Source organism: Ovis aries, chromosome 3 (assembly GCF_016772045.2).
Source record: "Ovis aries strain OAR_USU_Benz2616 breed Rambouillet chromosome 3, ARS-UI_Ramb_v3.0, whole genome shotgun sequence".
In the NCBI taxonomy this organism is placed as follows: domain Eukaryota; kingdom Metazoa; phylum Chordata; class Mammalia; order Artiodactyla; family Bovidae; genus Ovis; species Ovis aries.
The window spans coordinates 82609074-82617314 of record NC_056056.1 but is presented as its reverse complement, the minus strand read 5'-3'; the positions used below and the strand labels follow the sequence as shown (position 1 = coordinate 82617314).

Here is an 8241-nt window from a genome sequence, read left to right as displayed (position 1 = left end):
TCTGGAGAAGGCAATGGCACCCCACTCCAGTACTCTTGCCTGGAAAACCCCATGGGCGGAGGAGCCTGGTGGGCTGCAGTCTATGGGGTCCCTAAGAGTTGGACACAATTGAGCAACTTCACTTTCACTCTTCACTTTCATGCATTGGAGAAGGACATGGCAACCCACTCCAGTGTTCTTGCCTGGAGAATCCCAGGGATGGGGGAGCCTGGTGGGCTGCTGTCTATGGGGTTGCACAGAGTCAAACAAGACTGAAGCGACGTAGAAAAAAAAAAAGAAAACACTGGCTATGACCATGCCTCACCTTCATATTTCAGTCTAACCATTCTCCCTAGAGTAGGCTATAATTTTGTCTTTGTCTCTGAAATGATTATTAAAAATATTTTTCTCAACAGTTCCCCCTGAGGTTATTTGATCAACTTTTGTCTCACATCTTCCTCTTTTTTTCTTTTCTTCTCCTTTTATGCTGTTGTTTTTCTCCATTCTAGGTTTCTGAATTTCTGATTCCAAGTGTTCTTTCACATGTGAAAATACTTGTTTAATGGTATTTAATGAATGTTGAGACGTGTTTCAGTTGTCCTCTACTTCCTAGTTGTTTTTCTAGCAGTGCGGGAGGTTAAGAAACGTTTTTACAGTGTGAAAACCTTTGATCTGTCACTTCTAATTTCCCTCTTAAATTAGCTTTGGGTAGGTGTTGCCTGTCATTTTCTGTTCAGTTTTCAATGTTTTGGACTTTCCTGAACCATAAATAACAGGTGTTTCTCCATGGGAAGAGATTGAACTGAAGGTTTTAGGTGGATTAATGTCTTCTTAGTGTTTGGTTGGTATTGAAAAATTGAGCTTTCCCAATAGATGTACCTTTGGCAGATGTTTCATACTTAGCAATATTCTTAATAAGTAATGTTTATATCTTGCTTGTTCCTTTAATTTCCCTCACGAATCAGCCTTCAAAGAAAAACTTCTTCCTTCCAAACTGCCTCCAGTTCCCCAGAATAGATGCCTTGTCACGTTGGTCACTGCTGGTCACATAAACTTTCAAGCCTCTTCCTTTTGATTCCCTAGTAACTGGTACCCTCCTACACTAGGATTCACATCGATTTTCAGCATTCACACTGAGCGTGGAACCCTTTGTTCAGAGAGTGATTTGATCTGTGCTTCACTCCTGCTAACACCTGCCTCCCTCCTGTTTCTACATATCCTCTACTTGACTCTGTCCTAGATTGGGATCTAGAGGTGCCTCTGATGGTTTTAAATATTTATTTTCCCAGTTACAAGCTCAAGTCAGTTTGTAGATTTCTCTTTCTCCTGATTATGCTGTAGGTGTGAATTAAGAGTGCATTTTTCTTCCTGTTTTTAACCTTAAATATTTCTAGAAAATACAGAGAGAAGTTCAGATTTAGGTGGTTAAATACCATAACCTTACAGGAATTTGGAATTCCCATTTGCTATTTTTAAAGCTATTTAAATGGCATCATTCTCTATCTATAATTACTAATGTATAGAAAAGTCCATTATTTTTATCCATTAATTAGTATTCAGGAAACTTGCTAGACTATTACTGAAATAATATATTAGCATGTCATCTATGAATAATGACAATTTTGTATCTTCCTTTCCAATCTTTTTATCTTTTGAATCTTTTCCTCTGCTGCCTAATGCTTTCAATAAACTTCTGAAGGAAAGTTTTAACGGCATCTTTACTTACACGTAGCAACAAAAAGAAAACTCTCAGTGTGTCCCTACCAAGTAGGATGCCTGTCCCTCATGTTTTCAACTAGCGTATTTTTAATGTGATAAGATAATGTGTAATTCTTAGTGAAGTATATCCTATTTTCCCAAAGTCAATCATTAAAACTCACAAGCCAAGGATGAAAGATTCCAAATAGCACCAGTTGTTGGCTATCCACCTCCTGCAGGGCTCACTGAGCAGAACTCTTAACTACTGAAACTGAGCAATATCAAGTCATGTGGTATAAATATAAAACAACTTTATTTTTGCCAATAACTGTAACCAACATGCTGTCTTGAGTTCCCCTTTTCTCTGAGCAATGAGATTCATCATGACATACTAATCTGACTCTTTTTCAAATTTTTTATCATGCACTTTTTAAAGCAGTTCCATTTTCATTGTTAACACTCTATTCTGCTCATTTAAAATATTACTCTCACAATTAGAAAAAATTAGGAAAAATCCTTTAAACACTGTAGGTGAGAATATTTTAAACCAGAACTACCCTAGTCTTCAGTCCCTGACCTTTTCATTGAGATTATCATTGATACTATAGGAAAAAGGGAGAAAGAAAGGTATTTTTCTATGTGCTGCCTATGGCAAGGCTATTCCTCTTCTTATTTTGTGTTTGGTTTAAGCAGCAGTCTTTTGGCACATGAGCTTTTCCTCCTAAATATAGCAGAGCCCAGCAAACTTATAAGCCAAGGCCCATATACCACTATAACCCACAACTCAGAAGCCTAAAGATATCGATAAGTCCATTCTCCCTAACTCTAGGGACCGAGAACTTAAGGCACCATACCAGGATGCCAAGCATCTCAGAGCTCTGTGCCTGATTTCAGCAATATCAGGGCAGATCAGCAAGCTTAGCTGCCTGGCAGAGATTCTACAGGACACTGGAGGTCATTTTACCAGTCTAATAGACTTGCCCAAACTCTGTGATTCCCTTCCTTTGCCTTGAGAGACAACCACCAGTTGGATACCTTTCAACTCCCATAGAAAGGAGAATGAAAGAAGTATCTTCTCTAGGACTTCTTTGGTGGTCCAGTGGTTAGGACGCAGCACTTCCACTGCTGAGGGCCTGGGTTCAATCCCCAGTTGCTGAAATAAGATCCCATAAGCCACACTGCATGGACAGAAAAAAAAAAAAAAAAAAGTGATTCTCTGCATGAAGAATCACTCTCTGCAAAAGGTATAACCAGCTCACTTCCAGCCTTTGTTTTACATGAACTCATGAACTCAAAGGGGCAGAGCCAGGCTGAAAGGGCCTACCTCTGATGAAGAGGCATTTCTTAGCCATCCTTGTAGGAAAGTGGATAGCCTGACAGCTGATGGGTACCCCAAAATTTAAATGTGGAGTAGAGAAACTTTGTTCCAGCTATAGGCTTTAGTTCTCAATTTCTGAAAACCCCATATATCCTCCTACTCGGGGCCTCCTAACTTCTATCTTAAGCAAGTTTTTTTATCTTTAACTTCACAGACTCTGTCTCTGTCCCAGGCCTACCTCAGCCCATGAAAATGACAGATGCCACTGATCTGACTTCTTTCATACCCATGTGACCATCTGACCAAAATCTGCAGTGCCGAAAACCATGTATCAAATATCTGATAATGTTGAAGAAAGGAAAAGAAAAACTAGAGCTGTCATCATAAGGGCACATTTATAAATGTGTAAGATATAAAATGCAAATGTGTCCAAATGTAAGATGAAACAGCTAAGCTGAAGCAATCACTCAGCTATCTCTGGATCAGCATACACAGTTTTGAGAAAGTGAGAGTTGCTGGACCATCCACTTAAAGTAACCTATAATATTTATATTTACGATAGTGTGACGTCACTCTAACTTAGTATTTTATTAATACAACCTAAGAGTGATGGCAAAATTTATGAGAAGATACATTCCCTGAGGACAGGAACCAAGGAACTAATTCTATTCCCCCTTCTTTCCATCTTTTCTACCTTCCTCCCCCACCCTCTTTTTATTCTGGCCACACCATGAGGCCTGAGGGAGTTCCCTGACCAGGGATTGAACCCAAGCCACAGCAGTGAAGACACTGAATCCTAACCACTAGACCACCAGGGAACTCCCCCTTGTTCCCTTTCTTATTTATCATTTCTTCGTTTCTCTCTTCTGTCCTTAGTATATGCCATAGGCCTAGCCCATCATAGGTGTTTAGTGCATGTTTGTCAAAATAAACAAAAATGCAATGTACTATTTATTTACCAGAAACAAATATGATAGAACTGGCCCCATGAACACTGAATTGTCAGCTTCCTAATGAAAGTCTGGGCAGTTGCACCAAAACCTGCAGAGGCCACATCCTGTAGCTGTCCTACCTCTGTGCACTGTTAATCTGGCTTGCTGATTGATCAGTTCTACAGGCTGATCAGTTCTCTATTGGAGAGGAAAAAAATCTGCCCCTCAGTAGCATATTTCTCCCTTTCCTTCCTTTTAATCTTTCCTCTCCCACAGCCAAAGAATTAGGCCTCTAAAGTCATCTGAGCCCCTATAGTCCTCCAATTCTGTTACTTTCTCAGATGTAATTTTCATAAGCACATAACCCATTATCACACCTCTGTCCAGGGTTTCCTGCAATTCTCTCTCTCCAGTTTCCATGCACACATTATGAATTACTTACTGCTACCACAGTTGAACCTACAGTACTCCATCCATTGGGTTATTTTGTGGATTTTCAGGCTCTGTGGATTTACAAGGAAGTAGTGCTCAAGGCACAAATTAGTCAAGAAGCAGAAACCTTGTAAAAATTAGATCAATAATGTTTCTAAAAATTCTACATAAAGAATGACTTACTGGTCCTTGAGGTTGAATTAGAAACTGAGATCCAATTCTGCAGAAATCAGGAAAGTAACAAACACCGGATGCATTCAATACCAGAGACAAAGCAAAAGAAGAGAAAGGATTAATTGGAACAGAAACCCAGAGACAAAAATAATTTTTTTTCCTCTATGTCTGTGTCTCCATTACTGCCCTGAAAATAGGTTCATCAGTACCATCTTTGTAGATTCCATATATAGAGAGATGCATTAATATATGATGTTTTTCTCTTTCTGACTTACTTCACTCCGTATAATAGGCTCTAGATTCATCCACCTCATAGACTTATGGATTTATGGACCCAGGAAAGGGGGAGAGGAAGGAGAGGGTGGGACAAACGGAGAGAGTAGCATGGAAACAAACACATGGACACATGCAAAATAAATAATAACCAATGGGAATTTGCTGCATGACTCAGGGGACTCAAACCAAGTCTCTGTAACAACCTAGAGGAGTGGGAAGGTGTGGGAGGTGAGAGGGAGGTTCAAGAGGGAGGGGACATATGTGTACCTATGACTGATTCATGTTGATGTATGGCAGAAACCAGTGCAACATTATAATTATCCTTCAATTAAGAAGAAATTTTGTAAAGAAAATCGGAAGTGATTGAAATTGTTACAGTTCTTGGCCAACTAGGGTGTGGAATAGGACTGAACAAAAAACTATGGAACATGAACAAGAGCATGAGGCAGGAGGAGGCTTGGGAATTGAGACATGACACCTCAGTGTTCTCAAGTGAGTCATCATATACCTGCTGCTGCTGAGCTCTGCCATCTCAGCCTGACTCCCTAACACCCCACATCAATTCCCCTATTCTACATGGAGACCTTTGGTTGCCACTCTGTCCTGCTCTGATCTTTCCTGTGGCCTTAGAAAACATCTTTGTAATGCCAGACTGGGATAATTGCTGTATTTTGTCGTCATGACATTGATTGATCTCACCAGTATCTAATCAAATATGTGTGCTCTGCTAAATGTATCCTGGACCACTCATAGGACTTAAGAAAATCAAAACCCCAAAAATAAAAACAAAGTTGTATACTCAAAAGTAAAGCTCAATTTAAAAAAATGAAACTGGTGCTTAGAAAAGCTGAAAACTGTTTGTACTTTGGTATTGATGTTTTCTGCACAAAGCCTTATTTTTTTTTTCCCACGGAAATGAATGATTTAATTATAAACAACTGTCACTTGTCATTATAACAAACAGCTCCCATTGATGGTTAGCTGCAATTGTGTTTTCTTAGTTCTAATGCTTTGGGGGAAAAAAAGGAAATGGCTAGAACTCATAAAAGTAACATTTGGTTTTAAAGTTATAAAATTGTTGAGTCAAGATATTTTTAGTAAAATTAGTTCCATCACACCAAAGGTGTAAACCCAAATTCTGGCACATAAGCAGATGTGTGTGGCTATGTTCCAAATAACTGAAGAAAAAAATTTTTTCAAACATAAATAGCCAAGCTACTCATAACTCCCTACTTCTCTTTATTTTCATCTTGACTGAAGTTGAGTTCTGCATTCCAACTCTTGCTTACCAATTCATTTTTCTTATGGATTCCAAAAAAGTAGTGAGTTATTATAAAAATGCCTAATTCTAAAACTGGATGAAATTGACTTGAGAATGTAGGTTTCTTTCTTAATATTAATAGGGTTCTTGTACTTATTTTTTAAGATGTCATGAAAAAACAGAAACCATTTACAGAGTTTACAAATCAGAAACGTAATGCATGATTTTTATCTTCAGAGAGCTTTAATCCAGTTGGAAATATCAGACAAGTACATGTGATAAAGTTATATTGTTAGCCAATGACTTGCAGGTGGAGTGTGTATACACTTTACATATTCACAAAAAAAGATAGTTAAGGTTTGTAGCAATGTTGGAAGCATTCATGTAGATATAGAACTTAAACTAGACCTCATACGTTGTAGGATTTGTCCTGCATACATGTGGCTAGGTTTATCTTGTGTTTTACCAGAAAGGAAAAAAAGGGGGAAAAAGTGGTTCCCTTGATGAGAGAAAGAAACAATATAAAGACAATTTGTGTCATTATTAAACAAATCTAGGAGCCATGACAATTGGAATACATCAGGAAACTCTTTTCTTTCCTGTTTAATCTGCAGTGACTTGGTTACAAAGGCTCTGTGAAATGATCTGCACAGCCTCACTCTCCAGTAGTCAAGAGATAACAGATTGGAAAGGAAGACTACTCATAAAGCCCTTAAAGAAAAGAGATCACCCCGATATGATCAAATGCAGGGATACTGTGCCAGTCAAAAAATTTCAGAAAGCTCAAACGACAGAGTTCTAATTCCCAAGAAGTTTCTTTCATTTCCTCTGCAAATCTAGTCCTTAAATGTTCTGTATACCATGATGTATAGTTATTCCAAAGAAATTCTGCCTAATTTGGCCCAATTCTGAAAGAAAGTCCCCATGACTTCAGCCAGGTGGAAAACCAAAACAATTATAAGATTAATTCAGTTGCAACTGTAAAGTGGTAAGTCACTTCAGGCAAATCTGGGCAGTAACGGAAAAGAAGTAGGCAGAAGTGTTCACCCTTTCCAAAGGAGATAATCAAGTTGTTAGAATGTAATAAATTGCTTTTAGTATACATTGGGGCCTTATTATTTTTTAATTTCATACAGAGTATTTCTATTCTGTACTTGATCCTATTATAAGTGCCTACACCAGAGCGCCCAATCAAATTTTTATTCTCATATGCACAGAATGAAGAGAAGAAGAAAACACAATCTGTCTTAGTTCCTAATCAATGTAAGTATGGTCTGTATGCTATGCTGTGCTTAGTCACTCAGTTGTGTCCAACTCTTTGTGACCCCATGGACTGTAGACCAACCAGGCTCCTCTGTTCATGCAATTCTCCAGGCAAGAATACTGGAGTGGGTTGCCATGCCCTCCTCCAGGGGATCTTTGCAACCCAGGGATCAAACCCAGGTCTCCCACATTGTAGGTGGATTCTTTACCAGCTACGCCACCAGGGAAACCCAAGAATACTGGAGTGGGTAGCCTATCCCTTCTCCAGGGGATCTTTCTGACCCAGGAATGGAACCGGGGTCTCCTGCCTTGCAGGAGGATTCTTTACCAGCTGAGCTACCAGCGAAGCCCAAGGATGGTCTAACCAAGAACAAAACCATTGGAAAACCTTTTTAAAAAACAGCCTCAACGCTTCTAAGAATTTCACATTAAGGCAATTCTTTGCAATTCTTTAGACAAATTTGAACTACCCAAAAGAGTGAAGATGGGAGAGACAGACAAGTAAGAGAAGTTTAGGATAAAAGATGTAAAGGAAAGGAAAGGAGACCTTCTGTCTAATTAAAAACACCTATGCCCCCGCCTCATCATACTCACCTCCTCTGGGCTGCATCCCGTCAAATTCCTCCTCTCCCTCCCTGTCATTGGCCCTTTCCAATCAACATACAAATGGTAGCAAACAACTCTAAGCATTCATCTGCTTAATAAACTTGTTTACTGAAATAGGATATAGAGAAAAGTGCACAAATCATAAAAGGAATTTTCAGAGTGAATGCACTTGTGTAAACACCATCCAGATCAATAAGTAGAAGGTTACCAACACCCTAGAAACCTTCATTTTTGCCCCACCAGGGATTCCCTCTCCAAAAGATAACCACTATGCTGACCCCTAACACAATTGGTTAATTTTG

The 8241-nt window shown here is 39.0% G+C and overlaps 1 non-coding gene across 1 annotated transcript; it reads left to right on the top strand.

Moving 5' to 3' along the window:
• The first annotated feature begins 2765 nt into the window (after nucleotides 1–2765).
• Nucleotides 2766–2835, top strand: TRNAG-UCC (transfer RNA glycine (anticodon UCC)). Its single transcript has one exon. It is a non-coding gene; the product is annotated as a tRNA-Gly (tRNA).
• Nucleotides 2836–8241: the final 5406 nt, after the last annotated feature.